This window comes from Coturnix japonica, chromosome 1 (assembly GCF_001577835.2).
Source record: "Coturnix japonica isolate 7356 chromosome 1, Coturnix japonica 2.1, whole genome shotgun sequence".
Classification (NCBI taxonomy): Eukaryota; Metazoa; Chordata; class Aves; order Galliformes; family Phasianidae; genus Coturnix; species Coturnix japonica.
Window position 1 is genome coordinate 23,575,614 of NC_029516.1, and position 18,127 is coordinate 23,593,740.

At 37.3% G+C, this 18,127-nt stretch overlaps 1 protein-coding gene across 1 annotated transcript in view; it reads right to left on the reverse strand.

Moving 5' to 3' along the window:
* The window catches only part of FOXP2 (forkhead box P2), a 329,056-nt gene that overhangs the window by 268,966 nt on the left and 41,963 nt on the right, over window positions 1-18,127 (reverse strand). Inside the window, 1 exon segment of the mRNA XM_032442956.1 lies at window positions 8,436-8,518. The gene's annotated coding sequence lies outside the window, so the exon portion shown is untranslated.

The window sequence follows — 18,127 nt, forward strand, 5'->3', positions numbered from 1 at the left end:
GACCAGAGCCACCACAGGAACCAAAATACCACCTATTTTGTTTCTACAGATGATTCACATTCAGAAAAAACAAGTAAAAGTTCCTCCAAAAATTAAACTGAAAATTTGGGTGTAAAAAATCTATTGCAGTTAAGCACGGGTATCCTTTTCAAATCACCACTAAAAGCGTATCTCCGGTAAACCATGACTGACAACTATTACCACTAAATAGCTGTTTTACAGACTGCATTAAAATGTCAAGGGCTGGTTCCTGAGGGACAGAGATCTTTGTCCAGTTCCTAGATGACAGTGCCCACATCAAAAAATCATTACCTCTTCCTTTGCCAGATCCTATAATGCATTTTCCAGAGGAGACAAGAAATCACTCTCCAAGGCAGTTAACAAGCATCACTTACAAATACAAAGCTAATATAAAATCAGCTTTTTAGGGAGGTTAACTCTCAAAGCAATCACATAAACATCTATTCCATTTCCAAGATCCCATTTATTTGCAGGAATTAGATCTGCTGCCATTTCTCCCATATGTAGTCAGATGTATGGAATGGCTCTCTATATTGCTTGCAAATTTTTTTTTCTATTTAAAATGAAGATTTTAAATAGCTGATTTGTCATGTGTCACAGGCATGTTTCTGGATTTGGTAACTTCAAGAGCATCCGTAAAATATAAATATTTTATTGTGTTTCTGGAAAACATGGGCAACAATAACATGAAAATCAGCCTTTCACAATCAATTCATATATGTTCAAATAAGAAACCATGCTGAAAAGCAGCACAAATAAGTTGTTCTGAGAAATAATGGAAACTACATTTGGTTTCCTTAAGTTTTACAGAAATCTAATGTAAACTACTGTTGAGGTTTCTATTTATCTTGATATAATTTGCTTTTTTTTTTTTTTCTTTCCTCTCTAAATCAATGTGTTGGAGAGCATACAGGCCTATGCATTTACTTCCCAATGGTGATGTCTAATGGCTTTCCAATTTAAATAGAAAAACCTGTGACAGATAGGAAAGATGTCCCAGCACAGAAATGAGCAGCAAGTCTTTACATTGAATCATTTATGAGGGAAAAGAAAAAAGAAAAAATAAGGAAGAAAAATGGAAACTCTACAGATGTAATTAAAATCTATTTATATTGCTTATGTTCTCTGTTGCTTCCTCATCACCTCCTGAAAACTTTAATTCATAAAATGTAGAAGAGGGAAACAAAAGAATTAACACAGAGATCCAAAGCAAAGCTGTTAATTCCTTGTCTTGTCCCTCCCCCGGGAAAACAAAGGTAGAACTCTTTTATCCTACTTCATGAACAGTAAGTGTGCAACAGGATGAATGAGACAAGAGACTTCCTCCAGGAGGACGGGGAGCCCTATCTTGCTGGTGACCCAGAAATTAGATTCTACTTTTTAAGTGCTGAAATTTAAAGTCTGGGATGTTGCAAGAGAAGGAAGAGTTTGGCCAGACACACACAGTCATCAGCATGGCAACAACAACAAAGAGAAAAGATCTCTCCAGAGCTCAGTTGGTGCCAGTGCTCTGGATTATAAACACAGCAGAGTATTTTTTCCTTTTAAGAATATGAGCAATATGGGAAAAAATGAGGATATCATTCACATTTTCTTAGATTTACTCACAATCACACTGGTGGTATGACTTTGACTAGCACCATCCCTTCCACTGCTCACATCAACACAAGTAAATGCATTCTAGACAATTTGGAAATTCATCCTTACTATGCTTTTCCAGTCTTTCAATTCACTCCTGGAAGTCATTTTCAAATAGCTCATTCATAATTTATTTCAAAACAAATATTCATGGAACCCTGCAAGCTCTCCATCCTTAAGTATCAATAGTCTTTTTATAATCTTATGAGTGCTTACAAATATCTAAAGGGCAGTACGAAGAGGATAGGGCCTGGCCCTTCTCAGTGGTGTGCAGTGACAGGACAAAGAGCAATGGGCACAAACTGGAAACACAGAAGTTCCAACTGAACACGAGAAAGAACTTCACTGTGATGGAGACAGAGCACTGGAACAGGCTGCCCAGAGAGTTTTTGGAGTCTCCTCTGGAGATATTCAAAACCTTCCCGGACACTTTCTTGTGTAACCTAATGTTGGGAACCTGTTTTAGCAAGGCTTTGGACTGGATGATATCCTTCCAACCTCTCTGATTCTGTGAGTTTGTGTGATTCTGTAAAGTAGGGAATATATACGTATCTTTTTACGACATCATTTTATTCTTGTTCACTTTATATTCCATGCACTTAAGAAACTCACTCTTTATCAGTTTCTCAGTATGTAACTGATGCAAGCAGTAAACTATACTACCATTCAAGTACTTCGCAGATAATCTACTCTCTATCAGACCTATAGCAGAGTTGCATGTGGCTGCAGCCCTGCACAGAATAGTATGAGAAGATCCTGCTGAAAACATTTTCCTTCACTTCTCTAGGGAAATCATTTGGTATCCCAATAAAGCTTACCAACTTATGAACAAAAGTTTTCTCATGACAGTCTACCTACATTTCACCTTTATTCTGAATTTTGTCCTGTTAACTCCAGCTGCACCATTGTGTTTATTCTAGAATATTCTTCTTCCTTGTTGTCACTATTCTTCAAATAGTTGCTGGTTATTCTCTTTCTTTCCAGAACTACTGCATGAAATCCACACAGACTGCCTTTAAAGTATGTAACATGGGGGAAAGACACAATATCAAGGACATGGTTTGGTGGTCAATATTGGTGGCAGGGGGACAGTTGGCCTAGATGTTCCAAAATGTCTTTTCCAACTTTAATGACTCTATGATAACAAATGATTGAACTTCAAAATATATATATATATATATACTTAGTCTGACACAAAGAAAATAAGCAAATTTTGTTTAAACATAAAGAATGCATTTGGCACTTAAATGATTGCATTTTCTACTTAGGAAATTGAAACTGTACCTGCAAACACTGTTCATATACTTTTTAACCTCTTTTATTCTTTTATTTCTACTGGTAACTCTAAAAGAGTTTTAAGTATCTTACTGCATTAAACTGAAGTTCAAGTGTCTTGCTTTCTTGAAGCAGTGGTTCAAGTAACAATTTCTATGATACTACTACTAGACACACCCGTGTTGGTACAACTAAAAAGACTAACACCTACTGTCAAGCAGATATAGAAGTAGGTAGTCAGTATCACTTTTTTTTCAGCTTAACTTGCTTATTATGTATCATCTTATTTCTAAAATTAACACGGACACAGTACTCTACTCATCTACAGCAACTCTTTATACAACTGAAAATTGAATATTTGGGTGTTGTTGAACAGCATTTTAAATGGTTTGGCACAACAGCTGTAGAAGCTCTTTAAGATCTTCATCTTAGCTTTCATACATACTTTTAGGAATGTCAGGGTCTTTTTTAGCAGCTTTAGATGTAAAATTCTAAATTACATTACTTAATTATTAAAACCTATAAAATTAATAATGCACATTGCATTATTTCATGGAATTATTTTTATCAACTAATAAACTCAACCTTAGTTAATCTTGAGGATCCTGAAATGCACTCTAGAAGTAGTACCATACTGTATGGCTTTAAAATCGCATTTTAAGAGACTGGTGATCCATCACTGGTTTGCTTTCTGACCAAATGTGTGGAAGGCTTATCCTTCTTTGTGGACAGTTAATGCCAAGCCATTATCTAGCTGATGACTTGGATGATTCACTGGCATCAAATATTTCACACCTCAGTCATCAACATGATCATCACTGGTCACTTTAAGAAGCAATAAGAAAATCTGTATAGCCATTACTCTTTCTATATATGTATGTATATAGGCATATATATATTTAAGTCAAAAGTCTGTCTATTTGAGAGAAGTAACAATTTAAAGAAATTAAAAATAGAAATTTTACTGGAAATGATTTTACTATTACCAGCAATTAGACTCGTATAATAAAAATAAAAAATAAAAACATTAACAGTTTAACATCAAGCCAGCAGGCACCTTATCCTGGTATATTGTGCATAAAAAAGCATTCCCATCTGCTTCAATGCTTAGGCTTTTTCATGGGCTTAAACCTGTCAAATTATTCCATTTGATTTCAAGAGAATTCTCATATGGCAATCTATTTTATTTACTTTATCTTCAATAAAATGGTTGAGTGAGCATTAGCAACTATGAGACACAAGTTTCAATCAGTCCTCTAGCAAAGGCGTCAATCTACATTAGACCTACTGTGCTGTGAGTTGCAGCCAGAAAGCTGGAGTAAGACAGGGCAACAGTGAATGAGTGAGAGAGACCTAATAAAGCAGCAGAGAAGAGAGAGAAAATTCTCCCTAGACACTACTACACACTGCTTATATAATGTGTGTGCCTAGCTCAACACACCAGTAGCTCCTTAATAAAGCTGACAGCTAAAAAGGAGATTCAGACTCCAACTTTATTTTACATGACAACTACAGTAATGGTCCTCTGTTCTCAAGCAGGCCACATTTAGAAACCTGTATTCAGTTCGGTTAAAAATTAAGAGTTCTCACCTCTCTTATTCATACCACATAGAAAAAAAAAAAAAGAAGCATAAAATTATTAAGATGCACACCATCTCTCTATACGCCATAAAATTACTAGAAGAAAAAACGTCAGATTTCAGACAGCTTTTCCTTAAAATTTTCTATGATAGAATCCACAAAATAATCAGTGTATTTGAGCAACAGACAATTTTCTAAAGTTGGTCATTAAGGACTAATTCCAAGAAATGTGGGGTATCACTCCTAGATGTTGTGAAAATATCTCCCAAAACTCAAACTTTGTAATACGTGGTGCAAGTTCGTATTTGATATGGGCTGTAAAAAGCAGATTATTGTAATAGTGCTCTTACCAGCAAACCAAACCATCAAGACTGTACCTAATGGTGAGCTGAACTGAAAAGCCAATCAGCTTAAATCCATGGTCTGATACTTTGTACCATCATAGCAACAATCTACCACCTCCTCATCTGAGAACATCAATTCTACCAACTACGTTTCGGTAGAAGTTGACTTCATTTACATTGCATTCAGGCTCACCCAAATCTGTAATTTGCAGCTATTAATAATAATTCTGGATGGATCATTCAAAATTCCACAACAATCAGTACCTACTCCTTTAAAAAGTACTGACTGTTTCAGACTTCTTAGTGGAAACTAGACTGAAGATAAAACCCAGCTGTATACGCTAATATTCTGTATTTCTTCCTCTCCTTCACTTATGCCTTCTGACTGCATGTGTGGAAGGCTGTATAGCCTTTGTCATGGACATGGGCAATGCCAGCCCACCACCAGGCTGATGGAATGACTTGGATGATGCACTGGCATCAAATGTTTCACACCTCAGGCATTGTGATATCATTACCAGCAGTGAGTCCTCCCGTACCTCTTGAGAGAATTCAAGAGATGCAAGACAAGTGTCTCTGAGATGGATCTTCATACTAATCTGACAACACTGTAATACTAAATTGGATTTTCACCCTGCATTAAATAAACATCTAGACAAAGACTGAGTATTTCATAGGTAAATAAAATGCATACAGATACAATAAGCATACACAAGCCACAACTGTAATATCCTACAGTATGAGAAAAAGCCAGGAATTAGCATCGTGTCTCCTTTTCTACAAATTGCCAATACAGCACAAAGAGTTAGATCAATTCCATAATAATTAACTCTATATCTACAATTCAGTTCCACTAACATAGAAAATATAGAAAATACTAAGAAAATTGCCCTGGCTTCTTCATCAAAGCCTAATTAACTCCCAAAGTCCAGAAGTAACTGGTTCACTAATAATCTCTAACAGCATCAGTTTAAGTTATCGCTCCAAAATCAGAACATTTTTTCCCAGCATGGACTTTGTCTTTGTTTCAGCTTCTCCTCCTCTAAATCAGTTTTCTAAGCATTCCTCCTTAAGTCTCAAGAGGTTTAAAGATGGAGCAGAAAAAAGCACAGATGTCTCTACGTTAATAAAAATTTACTCATTAGCTCAATTTACTTTTTTTATTATTATTATTTGTATCACTACTTTCATGACTGAATTCTAGCTTTCAGCCAGTACAAAGACACCATATCTTGCCATAAAAGAATATCAACTCTGTACGACATACTGATGAATCAGTAGTCAGAATTTACTACTATTTCCTCACGGACTACAAAAACATTCCCTTCCTGCTTTCACGTACTGCAAGAAATAGAGACCAGTGTTGAAGAAGCCAAAAAAGACTTCGGCTTTCTTTACAGAAAGCATTTTTATAGATTGCATTTAACTACAAGTTATGGAAGAAAATAATGGAGGAAACAGAGTAAGTTATTTTCCTCCATATGCCTTAAGTTCCAGACATGTTGGAATTCAATAAAACGATGCTGCCAAGCTATTATAGATGCACAAGTCAGTACTACTGCATTTCTGACATTATTTGGTACCAAAAACAGTCAACTTCCAGAAAAACATTCTTAAACAAAATCTGTTTGACTCATCATCTTTCAGACACAACACACTTTATTAAAATAAGCACGTTTCTATCAAAACAAACAGTTCTCCAAAATACTACTTCTTCATTGACGTTGTCTGTGTTATACTGCTCAGACACGTGTATAAATATATGATAGGAATACAGTCATGTTTCCATCACTAGTTAGAAAGCAAAGAATCCAAACCTTTTTCACTGGTTTTTCCTCTGGGTAATGTAAGAAAAACCACTGTTGTAAATACACTGCTACATATTAACATATAACCATACACAAAATTCTACATGATCAAGCTCTACAGTTTTCAGTGCTCTATACCCTCTGATTTTACAATACACTAAGCTCAAACAGTATCTTTCCCTTTTTTTCTTGGCTCCACCACAGTAACGCTGTACCCTTCAGGCCTGTACCTAAGCTCACTGGAAAAAGGTGAAATTAATTCAGAAGAAAGGAATTTTCTTTCTTATTAGCCAGTGGGTAAAGACAGCCACAGAGGACCACATACCAGAATCGTCTTCTTTGGTAGTGCTTCAAATGAGGTTAAAAAGGCCTATGCTTCTTCCCAGAGGGTAAACTTCAGAACACTTGTTATAAACAGTTTCAACACTAATTACCCTCACCATCATTAAATTCTATTGGAACTATCTCTTTTCTTCCAAGCCATCAGTCCATGGAGATGGCTATATTAAGGAGAATATACTTGTATTTAAATAGTTTGTAATACCTTAGAATTTGCCGCTCATGCAGAGAAATAGTATGTCTTTACTTTGGAAATAGCAGTGTACAGGTAGGCAGTTGGGCCTGCATGCTGTTGTTGCAACCATTGAGCACATTTTGAAACTTCGATGTGATAATTTGCCTAAACAAGTACAAAAAACCTGAAATAGACGCTAGAGGCTTCCTAAGATCTTAACTTACACACTTACCTAATATTCCTTTCTAGATCTCTCTAAGGTAATAGAACTAGTATCTTATCTCATTCATCTCAAGGTCAAAGCAAGGTATTAAGTGCAGGTATGCCAATCCCAGAGTGGTACGATGTACACCAATTCTGAACAGGCAGATTTGGACTGTTAACACACATCACAGTTCAAACAAGATTTGAACTCACGGTCTTTGACATCATGGAATATTTCTAATTTCCAATGAAACAGAGGTCATTCCCATTTTAACAGACTAGGAATACACAAACAGAGGAATTCGTTACTGGTTTTATCTTTTCTTTTAAAGTGCTGAATTATGGCAGAAAATTACACAATGATAATCCAAAAGAATTTTCTAAACAAACATGGTACACTTAAACTATTCAGTGAACCTTCATTCTAGCCACTCATCAATAAACAACGTAAAGAACAAAAATTCACCTGCAGTGATCACCGTATTAATTTGTTATTGCCAACTGTACCAAAATCCTTTTATAGCATAAGCCAACCATGAGATTCCAACAGTGTTACCACAGTCAGACTCAGAGCACATGCAACAGACACTACATCAAATAAAAAAAGCTTTTATACTGTATCTTTGTTCACAATTCTTAATAATCTTCATTTCTCTCAGATGAAACACCAGGTATGATTTTCTCAGCTCACGGGCAGGACATGACAATACCCCTACAGTGCGAAGCTCAAATCAGACTTGTTGCAGTGGAGTTTTCCTCACTGCACCCTATCTCCTCCTCTGAGGCTCCAGAGACCTTGCTGAGACAATCAAGCTCCCTTTTTTTGCTTGGTTGCTTTTGTTATTTCTGTGTTTGTTTTTTTTCCTGGCAGGCACTTAAAAGCCAGGGAAACCCTAAAAGATGTCATCAGAGTATAAGTAGCCATACATCTCAGTAAATGAGAGGAAGGAGAGAGCAAGTACTTGAATATGGACTGGTGAGCAAAAACAGCAATTCCACAAAACCACAAGACAATTGTCAAAAGATTAGTAATGTTTGGCCTGAACTCACCTGCTTCTTCTGAGCCTCAGAAAGATCTATAAATTCAACCTCGAACTGGAGCGATGTCCAAAATCAATTCCAGTATCACCATCCTGATAAGACAGAGAGAAATTTACAGCTATGTAGACAACACTTAATCAAAGCAAAATAGGAAAGGCTTTATCACATCCCCTAATTTCTTTCACTGTGCATAAGCTGGTTCATAAGTAATCTGGAAGAAAAAAGGAGTTATAGTTTTCAGTTTTGACAGAAATGTTTTGCGTAAAATCCTGAGCTAGTTTAAAGAGAAAGATTCCCTTAACATGTAGTCAGAATGAACTTACAGCAATTCACAGGAAATATAATCATTCATCAAGTTTCTTACATGCAATATAGGGAGAGATAAGTCTAGTATTATTCTTTTTATATCTATTTTTATGTACAAGAAAGGCCCCCACAAAGTAGTTTTTTCCAGACACAGAATTTCACGCAATGTCACTACCAGTAAATTCAGTCACATGAAGGAAGGAAAAGAAGTGGAAGAGACAGCACAGTAATAAAATCAGATCTGTATGTATTTTAGATCAGATGGAAGGACAGGAACAGGCTGGACACTTGAGATTACAAGACCGCATTGAAAGGGGAGAGATGGGCAAGGCAGAAGAAATAAAGATCTTGCAGGTCTGTAGAAAGTTTCCTGACACTGCATCTATGCTACCCAATTAAGCAATGCTTGAGCACATTTCTAGTTGCTGAAATCAGCTGGCACAGATCAGCCTAGATCTATGCCATTATACTCACATACCATTCGAAATACAGGGCTAGCATGAAAACTGTCTAACGGAAACAGTCGAATGTCTGGAAAATTTCTGGAATAAGGTTAGTTTGCAAATACCAAAAATGTGGCAGGGACCTGGAAATATATCCAATCACTGCTTAATTTACTAATATGGATATAGCCTCAATGCCTGAAACTCTGCTACTTCTGGAGTAGCCTCTCATTGGTGCCTCTTGGCAATTTTCCCTTGCTGACAAGGTCAGACAGAAGCAAACTGAAAAGCAAAATGAATGCAGAATTTTATAAAGAGAAGACTGCTTTCCCACAGTTAAAAAAAATAATAATAAAATAAAAGTTCCAACTGGCATTATTAATACACACTTTGTTACAAAATGTTTGGACATTTAAAAGAGCTCCAGTTCTAACTTCTTCCTTTGTTTGTAGAGTATAACAAAACCTGCTGGGAAGGTCGAAGTTCCTAGAAAACTGAAAGCTACCTGGCAGCCTCTGTAGTAGAGCAAGTGAAGAAGGAAGAGCAGAGAACGATAGGCTGGAGGAATAAACACTACGTGAAACCCCTGCACAGTAGGACAGCACTGGGAAATGAGGACAAAATCATACGCTCTCTTAATGCAAAGAAAGAAAAGAAGAAAATGTTAAAAACAGGTAGGGATTCTAAGGCAAATATGAGGAGGTGAAGATGGGCAGCGTTCCTAAAAAACTTTTGGAAAGTAAAATATGTGTCAATGAAACTGTTTGATTGACACACGGTTATCCTAGATCCAAAACCGCAATGTCCAGGTAATCGAGAGAAGCGTTCACCCTGCTTCTCCTGTTTCCCATTAAAACACTGCTCATGCAGGTAGGCATCTAAACCTTTGGATTTTCTTCTACACTTAGAGAATAAACAGAAATACAGATTGCAGTCATTTCCTCAATAGTATATGTTGATAGATATTGCTGTGTGGGCCTTGAATGCCTGCATCCTTGTTTCTCTCCTGTATTCCTCAGTTTTCTCAGTTTGGATCCTATTAAGAGTCACATTTTGCTTTGGCCCACAGAAAAAAAAAAGACAACAAATGATAGCAAAGATACATGAAAATATACATCAAAACATGACCTATTTTGGTGAGACACAGCCTTCTTACAAGAAATTATTGAAGACAATATTTTATTCTAATTAATCTCTTACAAATAGGCTTTAATATGAAAACAAGGACGCTCACTAGTCTCATTTACTAGTATTTTATCTTTGCTCCTTTTGAATTTGCTTTCTAAAATCTTACAAATGTCAATAAAGTACATTCACAGTAGGAAGGCAAACCCACAGTACAGGCGATCAGACACATGGCAGGCCTCACCTAGTAACTTCCTTTTTACCAGTGAAGAAATTCACCCTCAGAAATGCATCACTTTGACCTCCATCTCATGTACAATACATTCCCATGTGGTCTACCTGAGAAAGGCAGCTGTCTCTTAAAACAGTTATTTCTCCTGTTACAAACACTGATTTGTTTTCATTTCTGTCTACATGTCACCTGCCTTTAGCTTCTCATTCAAGTCCCTAAATCTCGAATCAAACAATCAAGACCACAAATTTCTGTAAAGCCTGAGAAATGAAAAGTGTACGGGTAAACAACTGAATTTATCTGAGATGTAAATGCTCGTTAGAAATGTAGATTTAGAGGAATTCCAATCAAACCCTTCTCAAGATGATAAAATGTGCAACAGTTATGATGATCCACCTGGCACACAAGTTTTACAGGTGTCGTGATGTTACCTAGATCATTCTATGTCCGTGACGGGGACAGTAGGCCTGTGGGCTCTCCCGGCCCCAGACAAATGCAAAGGGAAATTTGTACTTAAACAAATACATACCCATGTGCTGTAAACACTTTCCTTTAACCTTCTCATTCCACTGCAGCATTCACCTTACAGCTCATCTCACATTTAGATCATGTTTAGATCATTACCTATTATATGTTTGAATGCTGTGTCTATGACAACATTTTGATGTGAGATTACATGCTTACAGTCATTATCCTGGCTTGTCAGTGCCCTTCAGTACTTTTAAAAGATGTAACTAACTCCACAGAAGTTCAACAAAGTTCTACTGCTTGACAGATAGCAGCCATTCAGGGGGGGGGTCTCTATTTCACTCAGACCTATCCATGTGCATTTTGTTAATCCAGTAAAAGTAGATCCAATTATTCATTACTACTTTAAGTGAATATTTGTATAGAAGATGTCAACTCACCAAAGCACTCAGACGTATTTCAGAACATGATTTAGGGTCACATGAAAAAGATACAGTTAGGTATGATTACTGTTTTGAAATAATACAACCAGTTGGGGCCAAACACAGCTAATTTCAGCAAAATAATAATTACTCAGTAGAGACACTGATAGTTACTTTAATAGCATATAAGATAATGGGACTTCAAAGCAAGACTTACATTGCAACACATCAACTGGATATCCTGAATTTTGGTTCAAAATAGGTCATTAACACAGCTGTATCTATTCCCAGAATATGAAAAAAAATGCTGGAGTTATAACTGAAGATGCATAGTCTGACTACAATATATTTAAACTACTTCAGTACACAAAAAGCATTTTTAATGAGCGTAACGTACTAAGGCTGCTCCAGAAGTAATACCTCCTGTTTTATTACGTTGGTTCTCAACATTAGAGGCAGATGTTGGTGGTAAGGCAGTAGAGGCTGAACCTTCCCACCAGTATTCCATGACATGTTGTTGCTGTGCAACAGATGGCAGAAGAGGGGCAGTCTGACAGAATGGCATCTGACATGGAGTACACATGAAGCAAAGATGTGCCATCTAATTGCTCCACATGGAAAAAAATGGCACTCATTGACATTCACTGCTGTATGCTGAGTGTTTCTGAAGACCAAACACTGGACGTGAACACAGTGAGGCAGTGGGTGTTGCCTTTCTTCAGCAGTAGTGACAGTGGGTTACCTCCACTGGTGCCAATTTCTACAAGCACAGCATGCAGTTTCTTGTTCACTGCTGGAAAAAATGCACAACTAGTGGTGGTGACTGTGGTTAGAAATAGTATTTTGTAGCTGATAATTTGATCTATCAAATAGTGTTTTTGTGTTCTTAGTATCTGTTGCAGTTTCCATGGAAATAAATAAAAGGCATGACTTACAAATATGACATGGCTTACAGATTGCAGCACTGCCAATAGAGAAAAAGTAGTGCTCCTTTTCTTTTCCTGTACCTAAGGATCATGTTGGATGTTTCCCATGACTGAGAAATACTCAGTAGCTCATAACTAGATTAGCACTATTGGATGCCATTATAATTAACAAGAACATGTGAAATAAATTAGTAGTTATGTTTTATAATCATTCCAAAATTAAATGAGCCTATGAAAAGACCTTCATACTACTCTGATCTCATTAGTCAATTTTTACATGCCACTCTACATTAATATTTAGACAAATGAAGGCTGGATTTTCTTATCAGTGTGTTCAAACAGAAGTGCTGTGGTGGAGGGAGCAAGCAATCATGTTTTTACCTGATACAGAGAAAATAATTAATTCCTGAATGTTTCTCGATCTGCCAATCTCCTGAAACTGTATCTTTCCCATTTACTTTTTTTTTTTTAACAAAAGCTGTGCTGTGTACTTACAGAATGTCACATTATATTCCACACCACAAAAATTAATCCTGAATTTTCACAAAGCAGAGTTTTCCAATCAAAGCATCTGTACTCAATTAATAATGACAATATGCAATTGTGAAAAGAAGTAGATCAAGAAAAAATAATGCAATTTACAGAAGACCATTAAAAATTTAGTATTTAGTGCTTTGAGAATTTCCCAATGACAGAAAAAAAGAAATGATGACATGAACTGAATATATCACATACTTCTGAAATGTCCCATTCACTCTGTAGCCAATATACAGGTCCTACAGAAAAGCTCATTTGAGGAGGGGGTCTTGAACGTCGGCTCAGATGTTTCTTCCGTTTAGATCTTACTTATCCTGAAGACTAATAGAATGTTGATTACCTTTACTTATCAATTACCTATACTTATCTTACAATGGAGAAAATGGCGACAGTATAAATACAGCACAGGAAGCCTTGAGCAAAGGAAAAATCATCCCTCCCCAGCCTTGTCTTCCCAAACCTCCACAGGAGCACGGCCTGAATAGCTGGGTATACACACTAAACCACCCCTCAGGCAGATCTAACTTGCTTGACTTGTACTAACATGATAGATAACCCATGTTGACACTAATCTTATAAGTATGCACAAGCCAATATCATATTCATGGAGATTTCTGAACTATTTATCCAACATGCACAGATACTATGCCTTACTTTATCTTCAGGCATGTCTGTCTTTCTTCTGAAAACATACGATTTACTATAAGACAGCTCAAAGTACAACTGCGACTTGTTGGATTTTCTTATACTTCTCATATTAAACTGAGGTAGAGGCTCCTTCTAACTTAAACCATCCTCTGATTCTGTGATTCAGGTTACTGTGACAGTTCATAAAAAGGTGCACCTTTTGCATGAAAATAAGAGAACAACTCCTGATATCACATCTATCTGGAATTTGACATTCCATTCACATTAAACAACCAACACATATTCCTACAACTATAGCCAAGGAAGATGACATTGAGAAAGGCAAAGTACATAAATACAACCCACGTTCTGAACCAATTCCTAAACATACCTAAGAATCTAAGCACTTTCGTAATATTGAAACACCTCCCTACCAGTATGGAGGACTAAAATTAGGACCATTAGATATTTTTAGTCTAATAAAAGTAAACCTCACATCAGGCTATGACCCAAAGTAAATTTCCAGCCACAGACAATAACTCCTTCAATGTAAATTAGAACGCACATCTTTGAAGAGATGACAAAGAAAGAAAGAAAAAAAGTACAGCTATTTCAAAAAGGTTTGCTGAATAAAAATGACTGAGCTTGTTACAAGGAAGAAAAAATGGACAACGAAAAGATTCACATCTTTACAGAAGGCACAGAGAGTGACTGAAGACACCTTGTGCAAGGTCAGAAGAAATGCATGCAAGCTATCAAAAAAGACTGAGGAAATCAAGAGAAAAGAGCTGACTTGAACAAGCAGGATAAGGGAGGTTATTAGAAGAAAAAAATGGTATCCTTCTAAGAAAGGAAAAAACCTTAAGTTGTGTCCAAGCAAGGAAAAGAGAAAGGATGGTAGCATCTGGCTGGCTTAGATGTAAAGGCAAAATAACACAACAGAGATATAAGTGCTGGCATTTGCCCATGGGCAGTGGTCCAGGAGGGCTGTGCATGGGGCCAGCAGCGCAGGACCTGGTTATCCACAGCCAGGGAGCAGGGCAGGACAGGGGCAGCAAGGGCAGACACAGCCCTGGGAACAGTCACCTCCATAGAGACAGGCCTGGGCTGGGGGTCAGGATCAGGCTCGGTGAGGAGCTGGCCATACACAGCCCCCTGGGAGCCCATGTCCACCACTGGAAGAGGAAAGATCCACTAAGGATTGTTGTTTTTTCATCTGCTGTAGAGGAGACTTAAGAAGTTACCAGGCCAGACTCCTTCCTTGCAGAGACATACAAAAAGTCCTGTTTTAAACTGAAGTGCCGTTAGAGCAAGATGACAAATTGAGATCTAACAAATCACCTCACTGGTGTGTCCCATCAAGAGCTCTAAGGGAACATGAATATGAAATAGCTGAACTAACAACAGATGAAAAATGTTTGTTTCTGCTTGCCTTGGTATCAACAGAAGGTGGTGGATATGAAATGAATAAAAGAAAATCTGGAGTAGATCCTGTGAACTACAGACCAGTGCAATTAAAGTTCACACTACAGAACTTGGTAGATGCTATGACAAAGAATATGTACATGTCAATATATATAGAAAAGAGCCTGCAACTCTCTTGGCAGAATAACATCAGTAGACTTAAAAGGAGCTATCTTCATTTAAGCTTTTGTTTCTCCTTTCAGCCAAAAGCCTAGAAAAATGCATCACTTTTGATTACAAGTTTCACAAATTTCTTGTAATAAATTAAAAAAAAAAAAAACAAAAAAAAAAACAAAAACAAACAAACAAAAAAAAAAACAGGATATAAAACAGGATAAATGACAACAGAAGTAAAGAGCAAAAGGCAGAAGGGGACACAGAATATGCTGCGGAAGCCAAGGTGTGTACCCAGCAGGAGGAGAAAGGAAGAAAAGCACAGGTAAGTACTGGAGGAGAGTGCTTTAACGAAGCATCCTGGGCTGCAGGCTCTTACAGCTTTGGGATAGCTCTGCATACTCATATGGTCATGCAAGCAGAAGGACAAATGCAATTCCAGTACAGTAAATAAATGAGATCAACTCAGTTGTTATTTGAAGCATGCAGCTGGTCTGTCACACCACAGCAGATGCACTTCAGATGCTACTCACAGCAGCTTTTCCACCTGCCCTTATCGGGAGCCTTATGCAGTGACAACAGGAAAAGCACAAGCAGCTGAAGAATCAAGTAATATAAGCACGAGATAGGATTAAAGATGGGAAGGCAGATGGAAGGAGGGGAAGAAAATAATTGAAGTAATGAAAGAATAATCAGAGAAAATGTTACAATGTGAGGTACAGACGATCATCAATATGCTGGTGTCAAAGGTAAAGTAAAAGAGATTAAAGGCATGGCTTTCTGATGTCATGAAACATTTATTTAAATATGACCCTGCTGCCCTGCACTGTATTGTAAAAGGACCTTTGGACAACTGCCTGCCAGCAGTCACAGGAAGGTCTTGTGCTGCAGTAGTTCTATACCGCCTGTAGGAAATTTTAAATGTCCTTGATTTAAAGCAATTGAAGCTTTCCAATGAAATAGAAAAATAAATTTAATTTCATGTGATGGTACCACTGAATGTTTTAGTATAAGCAGTGCTTTCTGAAATACTACCAGGTGAAAGAGATTCCCAGGCTAGCTCAGGACTGACCTAACTCAACTAACCTTCAGTAATGAAATTCCCTCTGATTTCCGCAGAACGATTTTAAAGCACACCTGAGCGCATCTGAAATTGCTTTATTTGTGGATTCAAAAAACTCTGTAGGAGCCTTTCTAATGATTCAAGACAATCATTCAAAGAAGAAAAAAAATGTTGCTTTGCAAGGACTGCTCAACATCCCTTCTCTCCATGATTCTGCAAGCAGGGTGACCCAGAAAGCTCCAGGCAGCAGCTGGCCTCCAGCCTTCCCTTGAGAAGGATGCCATCTCCCAAGTCCATATATGCCAGCCTACATGGGAGATCTCAGATTTGCAGGACACTGAATGAAGCCCATTATATCGGTATAAAAAGTCTATACTAAGTTCAGCAGATTTCACATTATTTTTAAAGGGCTACAATAGTGAGCTGTTACAGCAGCATTCAAATCTGCTCAGCAAAATTCTTATATCTGAAAGCTTATCTGAAGGTTACCCAATAAACTCCATTACCCTTCCTTTTTTTTGTACCTTATCCACTTGTTTTTATCATGAACCTATCAGTCATTTTCCTGATGACATAATATATATACATATATAATCTACTTAAACTTTAGCTCAACTAATTCACATAAAATATATTTTAATATGTTTGATGTCTGCATTAATCACAAAGAAAACAAATGAATTGCGGTGATAAATTAAACTTTATTATATCATGTGCTAGGCACTAAAGCTGCATTCACTGAAACACAGCAAAATAAAAAGAAAGAATATTTGCAATATATTTTTAATCTCTTTCATTGCTGAAGTCAATAAGCTCTGACCAAAAATTCTATGGTTAATTTTATTTCTTCTTTTTCAATCATTGAAGTGTAAAATAGAGGGATTTTAGTTGGTATCGAATGTTAATTCCAATACAAGTATAAATTCAGGGCTGCTCATGCACCTCCGTGCTGTTATATGTGAAGAGAATCACAAAGCAACAGGTGACTCGTGCTGTTTGGCCAGTATTCCTTTTGTGGACTCCCAGTAGTTAAATACATCACTACAGTCACCTTTCCCCATTAGAGACCCAAGAGCAGCAGCAGGATAGGAAGGATCTGAGACGTGTAAACATGTGTAAGAAACCAGAACCACTGTTGTCATTCTGGGACTACCAGTGTAGAACTGCAGGCTTTGCACCCAACTCTGTGTAGTGCTGGTATCTATAAAGCTGTTGGGTAGGCTCACAGTAAATTTCCCATTCCATCTACAACAATAATGCTGAATGCAAACCTCTTCAAAGGTACAAGATGTAGTTGTTCTGCTGTCTCAAAAAGGGAAGAGGTTGAATGGAGAGTAATGGCAACAAGATTTGATGCAGGGCATAGTCCTTAGTTCCATATTTCTGATCCTGAAAACTGCACCTTAAAAAAGCCAGGTTTTCAAAGATGTTAACCATCAGAAAGCACATATCTCTGGTTTTAATGCATTTGCAGCTCTTCTGTAGATCAACTAACTCTTTCTAAGCTTGCTTTACTTCGTCTCTTGCTGGAGAACATCAGTATGATATGCCTTATGATGCCCAGAGACACGCACCAAAGTAATTCATAACTTCTACAAATTGCCTGAGCTCCAAGAGAAAATGTATCATTGAGAATAAAGTGCCAGATCTCAGAAGTGCTCCATGTGGCTTTCCCAGCCTTTTACTGAGGTAAATCAAACTGCCAGGAATGGTAAGAGATACGAAAAGATCTCTGCTGCACACACTTGTGGATCTTTTACTGTATTGAGAGGATAACTGTAGTAAGGCACACTTCAAAAAACATTCAGCATTCCCATTTACAACTGAAGACTCACTTCTCCTATATGCAGTACAAACAGCAGAAATACAGTTTCCCAGATACAGATGCTAAAGGAACCAAAACAAGCAAGGAACATCAAGAGCGATTATTCAACATGCTATCAGCATGCAATCAGCATGCAGGCATACTATTAG